Here is an 8,591-nt window from a genome sequence, read left to right on the forward strand (position 1 = left end):
AGGAGTGGTTTGAAAGTTACACTTTACACACCTATCTAAGTGTTAGTCGGATGATAACAGCTAGCAGTTGAGGTAAAGGGATTAGCTTAAATGCATGTGTGGCTGCTAAAGAGTTAGCGTTGGCTACACGCGGTTCTTTGTTTACACAAAGGTCTGTGAAGTGGGTGCTGTTGTCAGATTAACTGGAAGAGTCTGCTCACACTTCCGGGGTCACGTGTTGCTAGGTGACCAATGCACACTCACACCAGGTGCAAGGAGATCAGAAATTGCACTGCTTTGAACATGCATGGGAAACTCATGCGGGGCATAACAGTCAGTTATGACATGTCCCATACAACTTCATTCACTAATCAAAACAGCACATTCACTTCACAGGCAATGGTGGATTCGTAGTTAGCTATGCTAGAATAACACCATTAATTTTACATAAATGTTTCACATGAATGAATCAAAATGAAATACAATGATACGTAACACATAATAAGGCCTTAAATTAGTGAAATGAGGAGCATCACTCAGATCACCTACACAGTGCTGAAAAAGGGGATTTCTTCGCCCAAGATCAGACTGATTTATTCTCGTACCATTTATATGGGCTGCCAATCTGAGATTTATCCGTCAGAAAAGGCGTACCCTCTACTAACAACAGAAATTAGGATTTCTTCGCTAAAATCGGGTTAGTTTCTTATCGTACGACTTAAACACATTATAGCACTGAAAACTCTCTACTGCTTGTAGGAAGGCACATTCAAGCTATAGTTTTATCTGATTTTGATCAAAAACTGGTATGCGCATGTATAAGAAGTTCCTAAAACTTATGAGACAGACACATAAAATTGATTACTGGGTTTGCTTGCAAGCAATGTTTAAAACGACGCCACCATTCTAAATTACTGCTAGAACTGCTTAAAGTAGGAACTATTATTTTCCTGGCCATGTGAATGCTGGGATTTTTCTGGCTAGCTTGTCAAGGTCTCTGGGGGTCACATCATGCGCTGCTGCATGGATGCTTGGAAGGGACCCCCTCCTCTCTGTGGTTGCTGGAGGTATTATGGTTCTGTCTGCTGAGTTGTTAAGCAGAAAGTGTTGGCTCCCCCCTTCGTAGCTTGGTGCACCTGAGGGAGTTTGCACTGCTGAGTGAGGATGCAGGAGTAGGGTGTCTCTCCCACTGCGTTTCCTTTTGCAGCCTATAAGAGTACCTGAGTTCTCTTTGGACCATGTCAAGTTTGTCTTGAGTGTTGTTCAGCTGCTGGATCAGAGCCTCAGTTCTGGCAACTTTGTCTAAGAGCTCAGAATTTGCTGCTTTAATAGTATTTTTGTGTGGGAAAGTTTCCTTTCCAGGTCCTTTCTGGCTACCTTTTCCCAGTGCTCTTGCTGTTCAGCAGCTGTCAGAGCCTTTTGAAGTCTATTGATTTCCTCCTGTAACTCCATTCTGCTGGGGTCCTTGTGGGCTACCGCTGTGATCTGTTGCTTGAGATCATTTACCTCCTGTTTCAGACCCATGAGGCTGTGGGCCAGGAAGAGGATGATCTTGGTGAGCTCTTTGTAGCCATAACTCTTGCTCGAGTCATGAGTCTGTGGTACTTTTCCCTCTGTGTCCAGTTGCTTTCAGCTCAGTAGGTGGTCGTCAGCCCTGGGTAGAAGGGTGTTCCTCACAACGCCTGGCCAGTCCTCTTTGGTCTGCATTCTGGGCAGTTAGTCTGAGCATCTGCAACATTTTGGCAAACTTGTGTTGAGAGTAAGGGCTAGAGACTACTACAAGATCAAACAGAGTGTGGAGCTAGGTTTTACAGCTAGGTTTTGCCAGGTGTGCTTAGCTGAAGTATTAGGTTATTATCTTAGCTGTGAATGCTAAGATAGGGTTGGATCAGCATATGTTTGCTGAAAAGGGCGTGACCAGAGTTCTGATTGATGACTTAAGACTGCTCTTATTGTGAAATTATCACTCAGAACTTACTGATGTTTCACAACATGCTTAACCTCTGAGGAAATGAAGTAGAGGAGGGAGCATTATACATTATGGTACAGTTTGGACATGCCGCTGAGCTGAGATTCAGACTTATGCTTTGTCAGAACAGATTTATGCTTTAATACTGAAATTAGGGTTTCTTAGCTAAAATCAGATTACCCTTACACTGATACCATTAAGCATGAAATACATAAAGACTCTTCCAATCATAATAGCGGTACCAATTCAAGCCCCTACTTTATCTGCATTTAAACAAGCCAGCAAATAGGGACACAACAGTGCATCTCAAGTCACGCCCTATTCTAACCTGGACTATCACGCACACTTTTAGGTTGACAGTGTTTAAAGCTCATAACCATCGTGCCCACATTTCCTCCACCAATCTGTAGCGAATCAGCTCATGTGGAAATATGAATAATTAATCATAACTAGTTATAATTAATTATAAATATTTAGATCCGCTGTAGATATTTACTTGACCTCTCAGGGTCAACTGTCTGTCAATTCTAAGAACGTTAATTTCCTGGTTAAGGGAAATAACTTTCTTACTGTACAACTCTACACATAGCCTCTAGCATAAATCTGCATGAATAGAGACTCCAGTTATGAGCAAACAATGAACAACGTCAAGTGGGCTACAAGTAAGACTTTATTAACTATATAAACACTTAAACTGGTCTAACATACACATAAACACTTAAACTGGTCTAGCATACACACACACACAAAGCCACCGACTCTGGGCGGGTCACTGGTGTGAGGCCTTTAAGGTCTGAGAAGATTCACGCCTCTCAAGATGGGCTTGTCCAATGAGAAAGGCCGGAATCCCAAGTGGGAGTTTGGAGATACTGGGGAGTTTTTATGAACCTTTGTGTGGAAGCATGGTAATTTGCATATTTGCTCATTTGTTGAGATAGTGAATTGGTGGGTTTTTGTTAAATGTGAGCCAAAATCATCACAATTAAAATAACCAAAGACTTAAACTACTTCAGTCTGTGTGCATTGAATTTATTTAATACACAAGTTTCACAATTTGAGTTGAATTACTGAAATAAATTAACTTTTCCACGAGATTCTAATTTATTGAGATGCACCTGTATAATGACCTTTAATAGAAAAGGTGTGACTGCGGTCTTAGTGGAAGAGAGGGTGTACGCAGAAGAATGTTAAATACCCCAGGGGGTACACCGCTGTAAAAAGTTTGCAAACCACTGATGTAAGGGATAATGTACAATCAGCCGGTCATTATAACAAACTAACTCTGCAGGGTAATCTAGACCCCAACATGAAGCCGAAGGTCTTGCATCACCCTGAAGAGATTCATTGTCTGAAAGTGCAGTTAATTACATTGACGCTTACGAAATGAATGGACATCAAATATTGATTTAAATATCTGTGTTCAGTCAAAACATCTAGATTTAATCAAGAATCTAGATTTAATCAACTATTTTGCCACTGATTTGCAATGAGATTAAATAGCATTCAAAAGTACATTGCATTTATTTGATACAAATCACAGTAAAACAGTGATATTGTGAAAAAATATTACATTTTAAAATAACCCATTTCTATTTTTATCTATTTCAAAACATAATTTATTCCTGTGATGCAAATCTGAATTTTCAGCATCATTATTCCAGTCTTCAGTGTCACATGATCCTTCAGAAATAATTTTAATATGCTTAAGATTTTTTATTTTATAACATTTTTTATTATTATTATTATTTGTTTAATTTTCAATGTTGAAAACACATACACATATGTTTACATATTTTGCTAAATAGAACACGTTTGCTGAATGTATCAGGATTCTGACTGTGTAATTGGTCTTCCGATAATTGCACAACCCTACATTAGCTCAATCCAAACGAAAAAGAAAAAAAAATTCCCCTCGAAAAGCCTGTTGACACTGGAGTTAATGAGTATACTTGTGGGATGTCTTCGATTAATTAATTCATTCACACACACAATAATTGCATCTCAGCTAAACCCAGCATGAATGAGGAATTATAAATAACGCCCAACCTTGGAACCTTCAAGGGAAGTTCTTCATGCTCTCATTATTAACAAAGCTAATGTTCACAGAGAAGTGGTGATTCTGACCTGATGAATGTTTCCTGCAGGTTGACTGTCACGCTTCATTCACTTTGATGTCCCATTGAGGGCTTTACACATTTGCTGTGAAACTGGTGTTAAACACAAATATTCTCATATTTCTTTGTCAAACCAAACTGAGCACCTAGCAGATTATTAAAGGTGATCTTTACCCTTCATCTCTTAAACTCTGTTTTTTCCCCCTCCAAAGGCAGCCAGCACAAGTGCACAGAGAAGCGCAAACATCCACAGACAGCAAATATACTGAATCAATAATGGAGATTTAATTAAAGTGCTATAGAGTGCAGGCCTCACCTCTGCAGCATTGTTATCCCACAGGAAGTGCTCACACTTAAATGCACACACCTACATGCAAAATTTTATTGGGTGTGAATAGGACTTCATTTACAGTTTTACACACAAAAAAAACCCTGTTTTTATTTATTCTTCTTACAGTCATTCTGTCATGTTCAAAGTCTGTATGAAAAAAAAAAATATATATAATATAATATATATATATATATATATATACATATATATATATCTATATATATATATATATATATATATATATAATTTTATGATATATTTTAAAAACTTTAATTTTTAAAACTATTTTTCAGAATTTTTTCAGAATTTCTCAAAAGATGAGCAGAATGTATTAAAAAAAAGTAACATATTTTGTCTGGGTTTGCTTATATGTTTACAGAAGCTACATGAAGTCCTTTTGAATACAAAAGCATCCTCAGGCCGAGGGGGTCTGAATACTTTCCGTACCCACTGTATATATATAAAAATCCTCCGACATTTTTCTTTACAAATCCTCGTTTTGTGCTTCTGATTCGTGATCGGCGTTTTGTTTTGTTCTCTCTCTGTCACTAATCACGCAACACCGATGTTCTATGTCATCCGCCGGAACGCCTTCTGCATATGACAGAATGCCGGAAGTGAGAGGAAAGTGTTTATTACTTTTGAAATATGGATATTTATCTTACTAATATATATATATATATATATATATATATATATATATATATATCATTCTTCATTAATAAAATTAAAACCATCAGTGCACAATTTTCCACACCACAATCTGTCAAGCACATCTTACCAGCAAACATACACTCGTTCACATCCTTCTCTTCACTCTCTGAGGCAGAAGTCTCCAAACTCATCCTTTCTAATCATCCTACTACTTGTCCGCTTGATCCTATTCCATCTCATCTTCTTCAAGCCATTTCTCCTGCAGTTGTACCTACACTCACTCACATCATTACACATCCCTTCACACTGGGGTTTTTTTCCTCATTATTTAGACAGGCTTGTATAACCCCACTACTTAAAGGTGTCATATGATGTTGCTAAAAAGAACATTATTTGGTGTATTTGGTGTAATGAAATGTGTTTATGCAGTTTAAGGTTAAAAAAACACATTATTTTCCACATACTGTACATTATTGTTTCTCCTCTATGACCCGCCTTTCTGAAACATGTCGATTTTTACAATGCTCATCGGTCTGAAAAGTGAGGTGTGCTCTGATTGGCCAGGTATCCAGTGCATTGTGATTGGCCGAATACTTCAAGCGTGTGACGGAAATGTTACGCCCCTTACCATACTGTTGATGCCTTGTCCCGGCCGGAGCGATGAGACAAAAACATTAAAACCCATTATAAATGAGGCATTTGTTGCATCCAGTGGGGACATAATTACGGATTATAATGACTTATACTCTCTTTTGAAGAGTTGCATTGCATCGTGTCGCATAAACATAAAACCATATAAATGCATGTAAACCACAAAACGTGCATTTGTGAAAAATTTAAAATTACAAACGCTACTCTACACTATTCAAAACTCGTGTTAGAAATGTCAGTGGCAAATTCTTTAAAAATGTAAAAAACGTACTTAAAGTCTGTGAGTCAGAACAGCCGGAATTGTAGTCTACTCTACCAGGATTAGGAAACAGTCCTCCATAAAATGCGCTGGACACATAGGAATATTTGGGTTGAAATGTTCTGGAACAGTGTTGTAAATTCAACTTAACCACTGATTTCTAGTCATGTCCTCTCTTGGAAGGCCAAACAAAGTAGTTTCGCTTTCACAACGATACACAGCGTCACACACGGTGGGCTAGAGTGAGTAGAGGCCGGAGGCCTAGAGTGAGAGTGAGCGGAGGCCGGGTTGAGTGAGCGCCGGTGGGCAGGCTTGTGGCAACCACATGTAGCGACCCCGGGCTGGACTCTGCTTCGTCGACGATGAAAGCCGATCCGGCGATCCACAGCGCGAAGTTGATGTATTTGCTCAGGGACCAGCATAGATCAGCTCCAGGCATGACGAAGCGGATATCGTCCTCTTTTGGAAGGCCAAACAAAGTAGTTTCGCTTTCACAACGAAACACACAGCGCCTTCATGACATGGTGGCGGCGGCAACAACAATACTACAGCGAGAATAAAAGTTATGCCTTCTTTCTTTGCGTGAACATTTGGGCGGCGTTATGCAAATACATAATACATACTTCCCACATCGTGACATAGACATGTGGGGGCATGTAAGAAAGAGCCATTTTAGGTAGGCGTGGTTGACTCTTAACTTTTATAAAGAATATCTCTTTGGATTTGATCTACATCTACAGTATATGCTTACCTAACATTCATCAACCTCAAATATGGCTTATCATTTGAAATATGTATGTAGTAGCAACTTTACATGGCAGCTCAATCTAATGTTAGCCTAGAAAAAAAGTGCACTGTTCACGTGTTTGTGCGAACAGATGGAGGCGATCATTGGCTCTTAAAATACTTCATCATTTTTGGTCATACAGATTAGAGTAATGCATCTTTTGTATCTGGAAAGACTCTACGTTTATTCGTTTGCACTCAGAATAACAACGGAACATTTTCAAAAAATAATGAAAGCAAACAGGATGTGCTTTCTGCTGTCTCAGACTCTGTGAACTTGAGTGCGTCACATTCAAACTCTGTGTATTCTTGCCTTATTACAGACATGAAAAATATATCTATAGAGAGTGAAAATTTTAAATGAACCTATTCAAATAGATATACATGTTGCCCCTTGGTAATATTATAAAAAAATACGGGATTAGTTTCCACTGTTATGCCGATGATACTCAACTATACTGTATATCTCTCAACAAGACCAGATGAAACTTCTAAATTATCTAAGCTAACAGAGTGTGTTAAAAATGTTAAAGATTGGATGACCAATAATTTTCTCCTATTAAATTTGGATAAGACAGAGATATTACTTATTGGACCAAAAGAGAGTAGACCGAATCTCGTGGATTACAATTTGCAACTAAACGGATGTACGGTTACTTCCTCTACAGTCAAAAATCTGGGTGTTATATTAGATAGCAACTTGTCTTTTGAAAATCATATTTCCCACGTTACAAAAACGGCATTCTTCCATCTTAGAAACATTGCCAAGTTACGAAACATGATACCTGTTTCTGATGCAGAAAAGCTAGTTCATGCATTCATGACCTCTAGACTGGACTACTGTAATGCACTGCTAGCTGGTTGTCCTGCATCTTCAGTAAACAAGCTACAGGTAGTCCAAAATGCAGCGGCTAGAATCCTTACCAGGTCAAGAAAATATGATCATATTACCCCAATTTTACAGTCTCTGCACTGGCTACCTATTAAGTTCCGTATCAGTTACAAAATATTATTACTTGCCTATAAGGCCCTTAATGGGTTAGCTCCTGCGTACCTAACTAGTCTTCTACCACACTACAATCCGTCACGCTCCCTAAAGTCGCAAAACTCTGGACTTTTGGTAGTACCTAGGATAGCAAAGTCCACTAAAGGAGGTAGAGCTTTTCGCATTTGGCTCCCAAACTCTGGAATAGCCTTCCTGATAACGTTCGGGGTTCAGACACACTCTTTCTGTTTAAATCTAGATTAAAGACACATCTCTTTGGCCAAGCATTCAAATAATGCATCTCATATTTTTTTTACTGCAGTTATATCTGATCAAATGCACATTATTATTCTTTAGTTTGGGTTAAACAAATAAATTTTGCTTGGTTGGAACAGCAGCTATGCTAATTATGTCTCTATTTGTTTCTCTGTTTTTTGCCAACTAGGATTTACACAAGCTTCAGTCTGGATCAAGAACACCTGAGAAGAGATGATGCCAACCCCTCAGAGGACCCCAGATGATGCCAACCCTGAAACAACATACAGAACTACCACATTTTGCTATAAGTTTGCTTGCATCATATAATAATTGCTGTTAATAGTGTTCATCGTCTGTTTTATTACGTCTTAAATTGATTTTTCCGTACATTTCTGCCATATGTACATTAAATGACAGTCACCACTGATAAACTACCACTAAATATTGTAGAAACTTAATTGGCTGTAAAGTTGCTTTGCAATGATTTGTATGGTTAAAAGTGCTGTACAAATAAACTTGACGACTATTTAGCGCCCAAACTCTGGAATAACCTACCTAACATTGTTCGGGAGGCAGACACACTCTTGCAGTTTAAATCTAGATTA

General features: G+C 38.4%; 1 long non-coding RNA gene across 1 annotated transcript in view; it reads right to left on the minus strand.

The window, feature by feature from the left end:
• Window positions 1–8,591, minus strand: part of LOC107561489 (uncharacterized) — a 13,097-nt gene that overhangs the window by 3,450 nt on the left and 1,056 nt on the right. The gene's annotated exons all lie outside the window — the stretch shown is intronic.

This window comes from Sinocyclocheilus grahami, unplaced genomic scaffold (genome assembly GCF_001515645.1).
Source record: "Sinocyclocheilus grahami isolate Dianchi unplaced genomic scaffold, SAMN03320097.WGS_v1.1 scaffold775.1, whole genome shotgun sequence".
Classification (NCBI taxonomy): domain Eukaryota; kingdom Metazoa; phylum Chordata; class Actinopteri; order Cypriniformes; family Cyprinidae; genus Sinocyclocheilus; species Sinocyclocheilus grahami.